The sequence below is a fragment of the Lissotriton helveticus genome, chromosome 5_1, assembly GCF_964261635.1.
Source record: "Lissotriton helveticus chromosome 5_1, aLisHel1.1, whole genome shotgun sequence".
NCBI lineage: Eukaryota > Metazoa > Chordata > Amphibia > Caudata > Salamandridae > Lissotriton > Lissotriton helveticus.
Window position 1 is genome coordinate 491395674 of NC_136065.1, and position 16357 is coordinate 491412030.

Sequence of the window (16357 nt, forward strand, 5' to 3'; positions counted from 1 at the left end):
AATTGCGCCTTTAATCGGACATGGGGAATAACATATGCATATTGGTCATGCACACATAACATATGATGGATGAGGCGTAGGGACACAGAACATGGCAAAATTTACTTTTCCACAAAATGATGAAGGCCCGAGTCATGTGACCTGAAAGTAACACTTTTCATTGGTTCAGGACAGTTTTGTTTTCCAAATGATGAAAGCCCCCACCTATTTTCCTCATTCTCACTTTGTACTTTGAGTGAGGAAGACCTGTTGAAAGACCTCTCTGTACCTATTTGTCTGAAAAATGGCTACAGTAGCAGCAGCTGCAGGAGCATCTGCACCACCACCACCACCACCACAAGGACCACCACAACACCACAGTGGTGGAGAACAAGAAGAGGAGGAGGAGGAGGAGGGGATGTTCCTACCAGAAGATACTACCCCATATAAGCCAAAGGAGCACTTTATCTGGCAGTTTTTTTCCATCCCAAAGGACAAGAAGAAAGTTAATGCGCCAAAGGCGACTTGTTTAATCTGTGGCTTTCAACTTTCAAGGGGGAACCCTAACAAAAAATACTCTTTTGGCAACAACACCATGATTCGGCACATGCAACACCCTAATAACTATGCTAGGGCAGAGGTCAGGGAACTGGCCGAAAACCCTGCCCAATCTTCTGCCAGCACCTCCCAAAGTAAACAACCCACCCCATCGGGTCCAGAGGCAAGGGAGATGATCCCAAGCATTCAATCCAAGTTTTCCAATTTTAAAATCGTTTGCATATTTTGTGGAGGGACAATATGCTATGGTGAGCAAAGCATTACACTTATCACCCGTGCTTGGGATCACCACAAGTGCCCGAAGAAACATTAATTTTTTCCTGTATTTTTGTTTGCTCCAGTTGAGCCATTTACAATTCCCTGTTTTTTGTTTCTCACCATAAAAAATACAAAAAAAATATAAAACTGTTCAGAAAAGCCAAAAAAAGTAAAAACATGTTAAAAAAAACAATAAAAAAATATAAAACAAAAAGAATAAAAAAAACAGTTCTTTTTAGAACAACCTCTAATTTATAAAAAAATGCTAAATTTTTTGGAAACTCTGTCATTCTTTTTTCTCCATGGTACGCTCCCCGGTACGCTCCCCGGTGTGCGTACCGGGCGCTCCCCCCGCGAAAATCGAAAAAAAAGAAAAAAAATATTTTGACCCACGAAGCACTTTTATGGCCCCCACATCAAACCTATGGGGTCAGGGGGGGTCTAACCTGCCCCCTTTTAGTAATTTCCCCCTTTGTTTTTGCCACCTCTTGTGTCTCGATCCTACCGACACACAAGATGGCGGCCGCTCCGGACTGTTTCGAATGTTGACAAACACCCGAGAGCCAATCAGCTTTCCGCTCGAGAACTCGCGTTACGCGCCGGGTGCGCGCACCGGGGCGCGCTCACAGATATATATATTTTTTTTAACCTAAATTACTCAAAATCCACTGGAGCACATATCTTGAGACTTTGCAAAGGCACATCGGGCTACCAGTCCCTACAATTTTGCCAAGTTTGGTGGAAATCAATTCAGCCATTCGGGCTAAAAGTGAGTCCAACCGCCCTATGGAAATTAACATGGGGAAAACACGTTTTGGGACCCCCCTTTTAACTCGGCCCCCACTTCACGAATCCCCCCCAAATTTTCAGGGAAGGAGCGGAGCGGAGCGGGCCACCGGCGCCAAAGTTATTCCCAATAGAATGTTGCGGATATCCTATGGAAAACAATCCTAACTATAACTACCTACTGGCGACTGCCAGTAGGTTATATATATATATATATATATATATATATATATATATGCGCTTAACACTCCCCAGATGCACCGCGCGAACAGCACTCCCAGGAAGAGAAACGGACACCAATCCGGTAAACTGTGCAGCAAAGTTTCTTTTTATTTTTGAATTATTGCAGTGTCAAAGGTGCCGCGATTCGACGCGTTTCGGCGATCCTGTCGCCTTGCTCACCAGATAAAAAGCGTTTCTTAGTGCATACAATTTAAATAACCCATTACCAATCACCACACTTTTCGTAATAGGTCACATGGCCATCTTGCATAGCAATGGATATAAAGGACAGACTTACTCATGGTTAATTTCACCTTGGTAAATACTTACAACGTGCTAGATAATATCTGCTTGAATGCATTGACTCTACAAATCCAAATTTTATATACTGTAGATAATGAACATTGCAATATATTTTGGATTTTACAAAAATAATCCAAAAATTAATTTCTAAAACTATAAATATTATGCCAAATGTTAAAAACATAACATTCCATTGCAATGAATATTATAATATAATACCTTTTTATATATATTTGTATTACTGACTGTTTTGTTTTGGAAACCAAATGGTCAAATTTTTAGATGTTAGAGTCCAAGTGTTGGATAATGAATTGACCACTACCCTATATCGAAAACCCTCAGCGGGTAATACACTGCTACACGCCTCGAGCTCACATCCATCCCATTTAATCAAGTGCATTCCATATGGAGAAATGCTCCGTATTAAACGGATCTGTAGCAGGGAGGGTGACTGTAATGATAGGCAAAAGGAATGTAAGGACAGGTTCCTGAATAGAGGATATAGCTCAGATGTTATTGAGACAGCGATTATTAAATATAAATCGTTGGGCAGACCGAATCTGTTGAAATATAAGGACAAACAGAGCAGCAGAGGAGGACAGGAAGAACCAATAAGGCTTATCCTTGGCTTTTCCCGGCAGGAGAAACAGATCAGGGAGATAGTCAGGAAGAATTGGCGAATCATCAAGAGTGATCCAGTGATAGGGGGGCTTTTGCCCAACAACCCATCAGTTACCTTTAGGAAAACTAACAGTATGGGTGCATCATTGGTTAGGAGCAGTATTGATATAAGAACAAAGAACTCTTGATTAATGGCAAGAAAAGGGTTCTATAAATGCTCTGTTTGTAAGGCATGCCAATATGGTATAAATACTACCAGTTACATGACGGCATTTGATCCAGCAGTTAGCAAAATCAATCAACATCTTACGTGCAAATATGATTTTGCGGTTTATGTGCTTACCTGCAGCTGTAATTTAAAATATGTAGGAAGCACTAAATTGCCAGCACATAAAAGGGTCTTGCAGCATATTCGCGCTATTTGCATCAATGATGAAAACTATCCAGTTGCAAGGCATTTCAAACTTAGCCACAATAGCGATCCAAAACATCTGAAATACTATGTAATTGATGCTATATCACCACAGAGAAGAGGGGGTGACAGGGAGTCCAAGTTGAAGAGTCTAGAAAAAACAAATATTCTGCAATTTGACTCCATGTGCCCGAATGGGTTGAATACTAGTGAAGACTTGTACACCTTCCTATAAAATATGTAGGTTAACTGAATAAGGTTGGAATATGTAATGTATATATTTTTCTGTAAATAACCATCTATTGATTCTGAAATGATCTGCCTGTGGGTATTGTAATTAATGGAATTTTAAACGTTCATAATGTCGACCTGATATGATATTTTAATTTGCGGAATGGATTTTTAGGATGGTGATATTTATATATTTATTTTATTAAGGATAGATTTTAGAAATCATTAAGTAGAAAGTATATTTTTATACTTCTAGTTATTATTAGTGATTTTCTGATGGATCAGCCTATGATATGGAATTTATACATTATATCCTGAAGCTAAATTTGCACTTTTAAAATTCATAACAGTTTTGTACATAAGGATGTCACATTACTTAGAACCGTAAAACTTTGATCAAGTTTTTAAAGTTTATGATTTCATTCACTTTGATATATATTGCACTGATTTAGGTTAGCACTTTGATAGGTCTCATTAAAAATTTTTTTTTTTATTTAAGATAGTAGGAAACTCATGTTCTTTTAAGCATTTATGCTGCTATTTTGATATGAAATTGTATTTCATGCAAAGATTCTCCCTTTATTTATATAATTTTGAGGAATCATGATGATACTGGGCCCGTGTATATTTCATTTTTATATAATGGATTGAACCCAGAAGGAAATGTATTAGCTTGTAGTATTTCCTCTATGTTTATATAATTGCTGCACTGCACTTGCACTTTAAAAAGTGATGCAAAAAGCCAAAGAGTTGTCATGTGATCAAGGGAGGGATCTCCCGAAACGCGTTATGGCGGCATTGAGGCATTGGCGAAATAAAATAATGCACTGAAAGACCGGGTCCACGCTTGTCTGTTCGATTACAGAAAGAAGTAAAGGCAGGTTGGAGTGATATGTATATATATTAACTGAAAAAACCATAGGTTTCACAATCGTTATAGTTAGGAATTAGCATTTAAAAAACCTTTGAAATTCACTGAAAAAACCATAGGTTTCACACCAGTTATAGTTAGCAGAACACTTTACTCATACAAAACCATTGAAATTCCCACGTTATAGTTAGTTGGACTCACTATAACTCGCACGCTCGCAATCCACTGCTGATGATGTCACATATTACATCATTCATGACATGGTCAGTGACATCACTGATGACATCACTGATGGCATCTCAAATGACATCACTGATGACATCACTGATGACATCTCAAATTACATCACTGATGACATCACTGATGAAATCATCCAGTGTCTGTGTGTTTCTGTAAAGTTTAAATATGTTTTACATATTGAAGAATGAGTGGATGTATAAGTGTCTGGCTGAAGGATTTAGTAGGTGCGTGACTGACTGTATGAGTGAGTGATGTGTCTTACTGAATGCATGGGTAAGTGACTAAACTGTCTGAATGTGTGCATCATTATGTTTGTTGTTGTGTAAGCTGCTGCACGTGTTGATCAGTAGCTATATGAGTGGCTATATGAGTTATTGATTGGTTGCCCAAGTGTTTGTATGTGAGGCTGCGTGTGTGTGTGGGTGGCTAGGAGGTGTGTGACTCTGTGCATACATGTGTGAGCAGTTGATTCACTTGGTGTATGGGTTCAAGAGTGCATGTGAAAACAACTGTATGGGCGGTTGACTGTGTGCATGGCTGTGTGGGTGAGTGAATGGATATCTCAGTGCTACATGTCCAAGTAAGTACATATGTAAAATACAGTGCATGTGAGAGTTGGCATATATAAATGACTATACATGAGAGCCTGTGATTGCATAAGTGACCATATCTATCAATGTGTACTTGTATCAGTGATTGTAAAAGAGAGTATGTGTTAGTCTATGTTTGAATAAGTAAGGTTTTGTGTGTATAACTGTATAGATGAGAAAATGGGAGTGTGATTGATTATTTGCATGACTGACTAGGTGTGTGAGTATCTCCATGGATGAGTGCCAGAGTGTGAGTGTCTGTATAGGTGTATGAGTGCATATGATAGTGTTGTATTGATGAGTGTTTGTATGTATGAGGGATTGTATGTGTGAATGAGTGGATGTGTGTGTAGACCTAGGAATCAGTGACTGCGTATGTAGTTACTGATATTGGTGTGTCAATCGTTTCAGGAATGGTAGTTTGTATTTATAACTTGGTGTATGAAAGGTTAGATTAGAGTGTGAGCAGGTCATCGTATTATCACATGGATGATGTCATCAGTGATGTCATCAGTGATGTAATTTGAGATGTCATCAGTGATGTCATTTGAGATGTCATTAGTGATGTCATCAGTGATGTCACTGACCATGTCATGAATGATGTAATATGTGACATCATCAGCAGTGGATTGCGGGCGCGCGTGTTATAGTGAGTCCAACTAACTATAACGTGGGAATTTCAATGGTTTTGTATGAGTAAAATGTTCTGCTAACTATAACTGGTGTGAACCCTATGGTTTTTTCAGTGAACTTCAATGGTTTTTTAAATGCTAATTCCTAACTATAACGATTGTGAAACCTATGGTTTTTTAGTGAATTTCAAAGGTTTTTTAAATGCTAATTCCTAACTATAACGATTGTGAAACCTATGGTTTTTTCAGTGAATTTCAAAGGTGTTTTAAGAGCTAATTCCTTGCTATATCGAGTTTGTAACCTACAATTTTTAAAGTGAATTATTAAGTTTTTTAGTAGCTGTTTTTTATAACTATTAATTATTATATTTTTATATTATTTTTTTCCCTAAAATTAATTTTTCAATGTATTTTTCATGTGTTTTTTTATCATTTTGCCTCAGAGCGCTCAGTGTGCGCGCACCGGTAAGCGCTCCCGAGAGCGCAGCGAGAGCGCTATTCCCACGTGCGGAAAAAAAAGTATGTATTTAAAATAAATATTAATGCAAGACATTTAGTGGCATACTTATAAAAGTAGTATTTTTGATTTTAAATAACCATATTTTAACTTTAAAAGCATTTCTGAAAAGCTAGCAAAACGTCATTCAGGCGCGCCGCGTAAGCATCTCCGGAAGCGCCGATGTTCGTGCCGCGTAGGCGCTCCTGGAAGCGCTCCAGTGCGCGCAGCGTAAGCGCGTCAAGTCATGTGACCTTAAAATAACACTTTTCATTGGTTGTTAACTGTTTTTTTTACAACTAATGAAAACCCCACCCATTTCCTTCACTACTTCTTTCACTTTGGAGAGAGCAAGACCTATTCCCTTCTTCGCTTCAATTCTTTAGAAAGAATGGCTGCAAGACCACCAAGCAGCAGTGAGGACTCTGATGAGTTTCTTCAAGAGGACCCTCCTCAGCCAAAAGTGAAGGAGCACTTCATTTGGAAATCTTTTAGCATTCCACAAGGACATAAAAAGGTAAATGCTCCAAAGGTGGAGGGCAAGATTTGCCATACTGTTCTTTCACGGGGTGACCCCACAAGAAAATATAGTTTTGGAAACTCCACGATGATAAGGCATGTGCAAAGGAGGAACCCCCAGAACTATGCCCGGGAGAGTGTCAGTGACCTGGCACGTAATCCCCCAAGAGATGGTGCCTCAACTTCCACCGGAGGACCAACAACATCCGAGAGAGGAAGTCCAGTTGAGTTAATTCCAAATATTCAACCTATTTTTACGGACATCACAATTAAGTGTAAGCAGTGTGACAAACTGCTTTGTTACGGAGAGCAGAGTATTCTGCTAATTGTACGAAAAAGGGAAGAACATCGCTGCCCTCCTCAGCCCTAATTTTTCCCCTTTTTTTGCTCCTGTTGAGCAGTTTGGCATTCCCTGTTTTTGTTTTTGTTGTGAAAAAATACCAAAAAAAAATAAAAACGTTCGGAAAAAGTTAAAAAAAATTAAAAAAAATTAAAAAGAAGAAAAAAAAGTTCATTTTAGAACTACCTCCAATTCTCCAAAAAGAGCTGTATTCTTTACAAATTCAAAAGGAGTGAGTGAAGTGGAGTGCAGTGAGAGAGGAAAGGAAAATGAGTGAGGGAGCAAAGAAAGGAACGAGAGGGGAAGGGAAGTGAAGTAGGGGGATTGAAAGAAGGTGAGTGTGGGAGGTGAGTGAGGGGAAGGGGAGGGAACAAGGGGAATGAGGATAAGTGAGGAAAGCGGAGTAAGTGAACGGGGGTGAGGAAGGGTAAGAGAAGAGCAGTGAGGTTGAGGAAAGAGTGGTGATAGAGAGTGGATAAAGGCAAGTGAGCGTGAGACAGGGGGAGTGAGGGAGTGAGGAGACAGAGGAAGTGAAGGAAAGAGTGAGAGAAGAGGACTGAGTGAGGGAGCAAAGAAAGATAAGTGAGGGAGTGTGGCTGAGTTATAGGGAGTGGGCGTAACAGAAGAGGAGTGAGAGACTAAGAGGACGGAGAGAATGGGGGTAACAGAGAGAGAGTGAGGGAAGGGGAGTGAGGAAGTAAGAGGACAGAGGGATTGAGAGAAGGAGTTACTGAAGTGGAGTAAGGAGAGTAACAGAAGGGAAAAGAGTCAAGGAGCGAAGGAAGGGAAGAGACAGGAAGGGAAGTAAAACAGGAGAGCTGAAAGAAAGTGAGTGTGGGAGTGTGGGAGTGTGGCTGAGTTATAGGGAGTGAGCGTGACAGAAGAGGAGTGAGAGACTAAGAGGACGGAGAGAATGAGGCTAACAGAGAGAGAATGAGGGAAGGAAAGTGTAGAAGTAAGAGGATAAAGGGAGTAAGAGAAGGAGTTAGTGAAGTGGAGTAAGGAGAGTAACAGAAGGGAAAAGAGTGAAGCAGCGAAGGAAGGAAAGAGACAGGAAGGGAAGTAAAACAGGAGAGCTGAAAGAAAGTGAGTGTGGGAGTGTGGCTGAGTTATAGGGAGTGAGCGTGACAGAAGAGGAGTGAGAGTCTAAGAGGACGGAGAGAATGAGGCTAACAGAGAGAGAATGAGGGAAGGGGAGTATAGAAGTAAGAGGACAGAGGGAGTAAGAGAAGGAGTTAGTGAAGTGGAGTAAGGAGAGTAAGGGAAAGGAAAAGAGTGAAGGAGCGAAGGAAGGGAAGAGAAAGGAAGGGAAATGAAGGAGAAGGTCTGAAAGAAGGTGAGTGTGGGAGGGGAGTGAGGAAAAGGGGAGTAAACATGAGGATTGAGAATAAGTGAGGGAAGCGCAGTAAGGGAACGGGGGTGTGGGTGGGTGAGAGAAGAATAGTGAGGTTAAGGAAAAGAGTGTTGAGAAACTAAATTTTGTATGTCAAACTTACCTTATAAGTAATGTAAACTTAATTACATATTTTCATTACATTTAATATCTGTGAAAAAGAAAAAAAAGTAAGTTATAATATTTATAATATATATTTCGCAACACAAGAGAGAAAGCAGGAGATTAAAAGTTATAAAGGGGTAGTAAGAGTTAAAGTAGGAGTGAAGGACTCAGAAAGGAAAACAAAGGAATGGTGAAGGTCAGAGAGAGTGAAAAAGAAATAGAGGGAGAGCAAATTACTAAGAGGATAATGACATGTATACATTCAGTGACAGAGAACAAGAGAAGGAGAGAGAAATGAAGTGAAAGTGAGTAAGATACTAAAGGAATGTGCATTAGGAAAACTAAAGAAAGAAAGGGGAGTAAAGAAAGGGGAGTGAGTGACAGGGAAGCAGGAATGAGTGATGGTGGATTCATGACTTTGAGGGATGGAAGGTGAGTGAGGGTTAATGTAGGATCATAAGGCAGTGAGGGGACAATGGGATTGAGGGTAACAGAGAGGGAGTGAGGGAAGACAAGTGAGAATATGAGAGAATAGAGGGAGTGAGAAAAAGAGTGAGTAAAGGGGAGTTAAGTGAGTGAGGGAAGGGGAATGACTGAGGGAGCAAAGGAAGGAAAGAAGGGGAAGAGAAGTAAAGCAAAGGGACTGGGAAAAGGTGAATGCTTGAGGAGAGAAAGAGGAAGGGAAGTTAAGGATGATGAATGAGGATAAGTGATGGAACCCGAGTAAGGGAACAAGGGTGAGGGAGGGTGAGTGAAGAGCAGTGAGGTTGAGGAAAGAGGTAAGATAGAGGGAGGATAAAGGCAAGTGAGCATGAGACAAGGGGAGTGAAGGAGTGAGGACATAGAGGTAGTGAAAGAAAGAGAGACAGAAAGGGACTGAGTGAGAGAGCAAAGAAAGGTAAGTGAGGGAGTGTGGGTGAGTTATAGGGAATGAGCGTGATGGAAGAGGAGTGAGAGAGTGAGGGGACCGAGAGAGTGAGGCTAAGAGAGAGGGAGTGAGGGAAGGAGAGTGAGGATGTGAGAGGACAGAGGGAGTGAGAGAAGGAGTGAGTGAAGTGGAGTAAGGTGAGTGAGAGAACGGGAATTATTGAGGGAGCAAAGAAAGAAAAGAAGGGGAGAGGGAGTGAAGTAGAGTGACTGAGAGCTGGAAAGTGGTGGATGGGAGAGAGGGAAAGGGCAGTGAAGAAATGGGGAATGAGAATAAGTGAGGGAAGTGGAATAAGGAAAGAGAGGTGAGGGAGAGTGAGAGAAGGCCAGTGAGGGTGAGTTAAGAGGAGTGATAGAGGGTGGAAAAAGGTGAGTGAGCATAAGACAAGGGGAGAATAATATATATTTGATAATACAAAATACAAAATAATTTGTACAACATGTTATATGGTTTATTTTTGCTGTTCTCAGAATATATTGAATTTCACTTAAAACAGTGAGTTCAATACTACTCATCATATGACAGCGGGTAAAAAAAACACAATCAAAATGACTGTCAATCAATCAATCAATCATGCCATTTGTATAGCGCACTACTCACCCGGGAGGGTCTCAAGGCGCTTGGGGGGAGGGGTATGCTACTGCTCGAACAGCCAGGTCTTGAGTTGTTTCCTGAAGGCGAGATGGTCCTGGGTCAGCCGAAGGTGGATGGGGAGGGAGTTCCAAGTCTTGGCAGCCAGGTAAGAGAAGGATCTTCCTCCGGCAGTGGCTCTTCGGATGCGTGGTACGGCTGCGAGGGCGAGGCTGGTGGACCGTAGCTGGCAGGTGGGCGTGTAGAAGGTCAGGCGGTTGTTGAGGTACTTGGGGCCCAGGTCGTGGAGAGACTTGTGTGCGTGGGTGAGGAGGTGGAACATGATCCTCTTGTCGACGGGGAGCCAGTGCAGGTTCCTCAGGTGGCTGGAGATGTGGCTGCGTCGGGGGACATCCAGGATGAGTCGGGCGGAGGCGTTCTGGATGCGCTGGAGTCTTTTCTGTAGCTTGGCTGTGGTTCCGGCGTAGAGGGCGTTTCCGTAGTCCAGTCGGCTGGTGACGAGTGCCTGGGTGACAGTCTTCCTGGTCTCGGTCGGGATCCAGCGGAAGATCTTGCGAAGCATACGCAGGGTGTTGAAGCACGATGAGAAGACGGCGGTGACTTGTCTGGTCATCGAGAGGGAGAGGTCCAGGATGAAGCCCAGGTTGCGAGCGTGGTCGGTTGGCTTGGGTGCGGTGCCCAGAGCTGGGGGCCACCAGGAGTCGTCCAAGGCGGAGGGCGAAGATCCCAGGATGAGGACTTCCGTCTTGTCCAAGTTCAGTTTCAGGCGGCTGTCCTTCATCCACTCGGCGACGTCTTTCATCCCTTCGTGTAGGCAGGTTCTGGCGGTGTCGGGGTCTCTGGTGAGGGAGAGGATCAGCTGGGTGTCGTTGGCGTAAGAGATGATGTTGAGGTTGTGCTGGCGTGCGATGGCTGCGAGAGGTTTCATGTAGATGTTGAAGAGGGTGGGGCTGAGTGAAGATCCTTGCGGGACGCCGCAGATGACTTCGGTGGCCTCGGAGCGAAACGGGGGGAGGCAGACTCTTTGTGTTCTTCCGGCGAGGAACGAGATGATCCAATCCAGTGCCTTTTCTTGGATACCGATGTTGCTGAGGCGCTGGACTAGGGTGCGGTGGCAGACCGTGTCGAACGCAGCGGAGAGGTCCAGGAGGATGAGGGCCACTGTTTCCCCCTTGTCAAGCAGGGTCCGGATGTCGTCGGTGGTTGCGATGAGGGCGGTCTCGGTGCTGTGGTTGGCTCTGAAGCCGGACTGCGAGGGGTCGAGGGATCCGTTCGTCTCGAGGAAGGCGGTCAGCTGTCTGTTGACGATCTTCTCGATGACTTTAGCAGGAAAAGGGAGGAGCGAGATGGGGCGGAAGTTTTTGAGATCGGTGGGGTCCGCTATAGGTTTCTTCAGGAGGGCGCTGATCTCGGCGTGCTTCCAGCTCTCCGGGAAGGTGGCGGTGTTGATGGAGGCGTTGATGATGTTCTGGAGTTGGGGTGCGATGGTGGAGTCGGCCTTGTTGAAGACGTGGTGTGGGCAGGGGTCGGTCGGTGATCCGGAGTGGATGGTGTTCATCGTGCGGGCTGTGTCTTCGGTGGTCACCGTGGTCCAGGTGCGAAGGGTGGCGGTGGGGGGCGTTGGTTTGACGGTTGGGTGCGTGGGTGGGGCGGCGAAGCTGTTGTGGATGTCGGCGATCTTGCGATGGAAGAACGAGGCGAGGGAGTCGCAGAGGTCTTGTGACGGAGTGATGTCGTTGGTGCCGGTGCTGGGGTTGGAGAACTCCTTGACGATAGTGAAGAGCTCTTTGCTGTCGTGGGCGTTGTTGTCCAGTCGTTCCTTCAGGGATTTCTTCTTGGTGGTGCGGATGAGCTGGTGGTGCTTGCGGGTAGCGTGTTTGAGGGCGGTCATTTTGTCGGTGGTCCGGTCGAGGAGCCAGGCTTTCTCGAGGGTGCGGCAGGTCTTCTTGGAGTCCTTGAGGTCGTCGGTGAACCAGGGTGCCTTCTTGCTTCTGGGTCTGCTGGGAGGGTTCTTTAGTGGCGCGAGGTCGTCGGCACAGGTGGTCAGCCACTGTGTGAAGTTGCGGGCTGCTTCGTTGGGGTCCGTTGTGTTGGCGGGTGGGCTCTGGCTGAGGGAGGTGGTGAGCTGGTCTGCGGTGATCTTGTTCCAATTCCTGTGAGGTACCTGTTGCGGGTGGTGGTGGGTCGTGGATCTTTTGAAGCTGAAGTGGACGCAGCTGTGGTCGGTCCAGTGGAGTCCGGTGGCATGGCTGAAGGTGATGTACTTGCTGGAAGAGAAGACGGGATCAAGCGTGTGGCCGGCGTAGTGGGTGGGGGTGTTGACCAGTTGCTTGAGTCCGAGGTTGGTGAGGTTTTCCAGCAGGGCGGTGGTGTTGCGGTCCTTGTTGTTCTCCAGGTGGAAGTTGAGGTCCCCGAGGAGGATGTAGTCGGTGGAGGGGAGGGCGTGTGGGCTGATGAAGTCTGTGATGTCTTCGCTGAATTGTGTGCGTGGTCCCGGGGGTCTGTAGACGAGGGTGCCTCTGAGGGTCGTCTTAGGGTTGGTGTGAATCTGGAAGTGGAGATGTTCGGCTGCTGCGAAGGAGTCGTTGGCGTCGGTCGTGATGCGGATGGTGTTCCTGTGGACGATGACGATGCCATCTCCGGTCTGGTTGATGCGGTCCCTCCTGATGATCTTGTACCCGTCCGGGATGGCGATGGCGATGTCGGGTGCAGAGGAGGCGTTCATCCAGGTTTCCGTGAGGAAGGCGACGTCCGGTGATGTAGCGTCGAGGAGGTTCCAGAGTTCCATGGCGTGTCTGTGGACGGAGCGGGTGTTGATCAGGATGCACTTGAGGTGGTTGCTGCTGGTGTTTGTCTTGGCGGGTGCGGGGCAGGTTCGGAGGCAGGTGAACTTGCAGGTGCAGCAGGTGAAGGGTCCGTGGGTGCGTCTCGGGGTGGCTCGGCAGCAGGCGTGGGTCCGGCCGGCATTGAGTGCGTTGAGAGTGGCGGCGTCGTAGGTCAGTCGGGTCGTCTTGCCTCGGCGGGGAGGACCAGGGGTCCTGGCGCTGGGCGCGGGCCAGGCGCGGACGGGCGCAGACGGGCTTACCTTTGGCGCACCTTCGGCGCTCAATCGGCGCTCCCGCTGTGCACGTCCGCTGCGCGGTCGCTCTGGGGGCGTCATAAGTAAGGAGCCGGGAGGGAGGAGCAGCTGGGTGGCGGGAGCGGGGCGGCGAATGGAATCACAGGGGGGTGGGCCGCAGGGAGGCAGCGGCGGGAAATTCCAAGAAGCAGCGGGCAGCGGGAAATTCCCAGGAGCAGCGGGAAATTCCCAGGAGCAGCGGGCAGCGAGCGAAGGAATCTGCAGGCAGGAGGCGGCAAAGGCAGGCAGGAGCGGCAGCAGTGAGTGGGGCGACCAAGCCCTGTGGAGGGCTAAACTGTGTTTAAAAAACCCATACAACGTTTCAATAAATAATGTAAAATTTAGAAAAAACTTATCTTAAGTCACTTTTGATCCACGTACTTTTCCACGAGGCCAAATAGTATATGGAAAGTCCTTTTCTTTGGAAATTACTCAAGAGTATTCTTAATCTCCCATTTACCCGAGTTTCTGAAAGAAAAGCTCCAACATCTTTTACATTATGAAACAATAGTTTTATTTCCAACACCTCGCTTACTTTTGATTAATATTTCCTACAATACTCCCATCACACACTACGTGATACACTTATACTACCTCTATGACAACTACATGTTTTTTATTATCTTCATCACTCTCACTCGGAAAGTAATTTTGAACAACAAACTAAATTTTATTAACTGCTCCAATCTTCATAGACCAATTACCTTCCCTAAAATTTCGGTTGTAAGAACACTAGGTAAGAATTTTGTAAGTCAGAAAGCAAACGTTGGTTGAAAGTCAATTGAGTATCATTACAATTATTCCAGCCTTTTTGACATTTTAAATAAGCTGTGTAATGTCCTGATGTTGTTGAAGGACCATTATGGTAAATAATTGCTGCCGTTGCAAAGGTTCTTCCTGAAATTGATAATTGAGAAGCCACAAAATTCTTAATTAAAGTTGTCAATTTAGTTCCATCAGGTCTACATCGTTGGAACATTAAAATTATATACTGTCCATATCTTTGTATAACTAATGTTGATAGCATTGCAGATTTACATCGAGTACAGACCATGTTTTGGTTTGCTTCTCTAAATAGATTATTAAAAGACACTGATTTGCAATCTGGTAAAGTCAAATATATAAATCTTTCAGTGTCTATTGTAGTACTACTTGCAAAGGAACAATTGTCGCAGTCATGTTGCCATTTATAAGAAAGGCAAAAAAGATTTTCTACATCTACACCTTCATCTTGCAATACAACAAGCATATACATTAGAAATTCCTGACAATCTTGCTGAATATTCTGTGAAAATTGATTTAGACCAGAACATATGTCTAAAACATTTTGAATTTCAGAAACACTTTGTATTTTTGTTCTATCACTGCTACATTTCTCAAACACAGAATTCAACAAACAACAACATCTTTGATCTCGATTTTCAGCAATCTGTTCTTGTACAGTTTGGAGAAAAAACACAACATTAACCACTACATTAGCATAGCAGTTGACACCAGAACTGTTTTCAAACTGAAATCCAACAACATCTTTAACTGAATCATTTTCCTTTCTGCTTACAATTACTGGTTCATCTACTTTATTTCTTTTTGCTACAACTTCACTACGTTTTTTCTCATTTCTTTTTTTTCGGCCTACCACACGCTTTTCAAATAGAGGATATTGAGGTAAATTTGGAGCATACTCTCTTCTTAACCTATAATATTCTTTTACACAATTTAGATCTGCATTAATGTTTGTCTCATCAAAATCAATCAAGTACAATCCAGATAAAGTTCTGACTCGAGATAAAGCAACTTATTCCATACCCTCCTTGAACACAGAACTTCCAATATTCACCAAAGCACTATCTACACTTAAACCTTGAGATTTATGAATAGTCACTGCATATGCCAAAGAAACAGGAAACGGTTTTCTTTGGACATATAAATCTTTCACAAGCAAAAATCGGGCAGAACAACGACTGATTTGTTGTACTTCTTCAATACCATCAAATTTAATTTTTATAAATTCAATTCCATCTCTATTTCGGTAATTCACAAAATCAACAACATGACCCATTGCTCCATTTACTAAACCTATTTCCACATGTAAATTACGTCGTAAATTTATACGACAATTTAAAGATGCATACAGAGTCTTTTCCAAACCCGCAGTTTTAGATATTGTCTTCTCTAAAGAATCCAATTTTGATTTAAACTTTTCTGACAAAATAATAGTTGCTCCTTCATGTTCTATTTTATCAATTGCTTCCAGTTTCACAATCTCTTGATTTTCCAACTTTAACATTTTGTTGTTGAAGATTGAACATTCTTGCAGAGTTGGCATCAAGCATATGACAGATTTGTTTTCAGGAATTTTCTTAAAAATATTCTCTGGGAGAATGTTTTAGTTTGGAAACAAATTTGAAATTATTCGTGCATGTAAAGCTGCTTTCCCATGCTCACTTACTTTTCCAATTCTTACATCTTGTAGAATATTTTTATAATCTTCATCCTTTGCCTGTCGCATATTTTGTAGCAGTTCTGCATATTTGAAATTTAACTATATGTTAACATTTCCAATGCTTCCTAGGCACTTCCTTGTATCTTCATGTGTAAGCATTTTAAACACTGGTTGTCCTTTCACTGGAGTTAGCTGCAATAGATCTCCAAAAACAATGATGTGTTTGCCTCCAAATAACACATCATACTCTGTTTTAAGAATTTCTTGCATTCTTAAATGCACAAAACCAAGCATTACATTTGATACCATGCTTACCTCATCAATGATAAGAAGTTTCATTTTCTTCAAGACTCGGGAAACTTCACAACAAGCTTCTCCAGATAGCTTGTGGTATTGTAATTTATTATCATGCTCTACTGGCAGCATCAATAAGCGATGTAAAGTAATCCCTTTAATGTTATGTGCTGCCAACCCAGTTGGGGCGGTAACAACACAAGACAGCGATGACTCCATTCTTTTCTGCAGATACGTTGCAATTGCTTTAATCAGAAAACTTTTTCCAGTTCCTGCTTCTCCACTCATGTACAGTCGGACAGGTATAAATGATGTACATGAGCACTCTTTTTTCTCATGAGATAAACCATGCTCAATCTGTTCTGTGACTTCGTCATATATTTGTCCCTGCTCAACGTTTAGTTCTTTTTCCAAATCTTCTAAGTTA